We start from the raw sequence: 1,713 nt of genomic DNA on the forward strand, positions 1-1,713 counted from the left end.
AGACTCCACTTTTTCAAACCTGCAGTTTAATAAATATACCCTTTGTCTGTAACTTATTACTCTGATTTATTTATGCTATTTTTATTCTTGATTTTACATTAGGTTACTATTCTTGGCACACTTTTACTGACAGATGCTCTTTATTGTTTTATACGTAATTTTTGCATACCATGTTTACCAAAAATGTCAAAATGTATGATTGAAATCCAAAACCCCACAAAAATAGAAGGCATTTTTGGACCTGTAAAGAAAGAAAGTGGGACACTGTTTTCAGGTGTAGAGTCGCAGTTGAATCTCCTTTTTGTGAACAACAAGAGCACATAATCTGCAGTGAATCGGTACTAGTTATCTTAATATGGTAGGAATGCAGTGATTTCATCACAGCGTATATTAAGAGATTAAGTGAAGCCTCGCAAGTTAAGTGAAGCCAGTAGGTTTTTGTTTTGTTTTTTAAGGATTTAATTCAGACCAAGAGAAGTTTTGTTTTTTTTTTGTTTGTTTTTTGTTCCTTAATCTGTGTATTTGCTCTTGCATGACAGTGCTGCAAAGCGTATTCAAGGAATGTTCCTTTTATACACACAAGTCTGTATAGATCTGTGGTTGCATACAGACTTTTAGAACTTTATGTTTTGAATTTCCAAAATCTATACAGCTGTGAACATTCTAACATACTCTATACACTGATTTACACACAGGGTTTTTAACCATGTACCAACATGGTTTCTCATAAAGCTAAATATTAATTACTAGTAGTTATTCTTAAAAAGAAAAGAAAATGCAGTTGTTTTTTTTTTGCTTGCTACAAATAATTTTCTTAATGCCCTTATTGTTCACGGAAAATATACATACTTTCACATAGCCTTTCCAACAGGGGTGTTGACGGAAAAAAATGTTCGATAGGTTTGGTTGTTTTTGGCCAAATTGGCTTAATGTCACCTTGAGTGTGGACCACATAGGTTCGAATCGGCTTAATCAAATTAGGGGCAGATTTCATCAACCAGGTCCAAAGAACTGGTTGGCTGAAGAGAATAAATAGACCCCTTACAATATTGTCATTCAGATCACCCACAGAATGATTGTATATGTGCAATATTGGCTTACCGGTGTGTGGTTAAACTGGGCACATATCTTAGATGTATTTCACCAACTTCTCAGATACAGTTCATAATGAGATTTAAATCTGCTCCACACCTGTGTATACATTATGTAGAGATGTGTATTTACAAGTGCACACTGTCCTCAGATTATTGCAGAGCTGTAGATATATATTGTTCTATTGACAGACTGTGATAAATAGTGACAGTTGCATTCTGTACAGTGAGTGATGAGTGGTTGGCAGTGGTTATGTAATTACACACTAGTGTACACTGAGAAATATATGCGTTGCTGTACATTTCTATATGTAGCATCATAAATTCACTACTTTATATATGTGACACAGTAAAATATGACCGCCATTGCTTACACTACACTGTATAAGATGCCAAATCCTGAATTAGTGCCAGCTGCTAAGAAAATCGCACATCTATTAGTTTCCCTTGGTTGTTGAATGATAAGTTTGTTTTTTTCCATTTTTGTTTCAAACCTCCCCAAAACTTGTTTGTACATAGAGGTTTCAGATGTTAACATTGAATTATGTTGTCTATTTATATAATTTATCCATTCAATTATACTGTTCACGTGTCTCCTATGTGTATTGTGAGTGGTCTGTAT

Source organism: Mixophyes fleayi, chromosome 8 (genome assembly GCF_038048845.1).
Source record: "Mixophyes fleayi isolate aMixFle1 chromosome 8, aMixFle1.hap1, whole genome shotgun sequence".
In the NCBI taxonomy this organism is placed as follows: Eukaryota; Metazoa; Chordata; class Amphibia; order Anura; family Limnodynastidae; genus Mixophyes; species Mixophyes fleayi.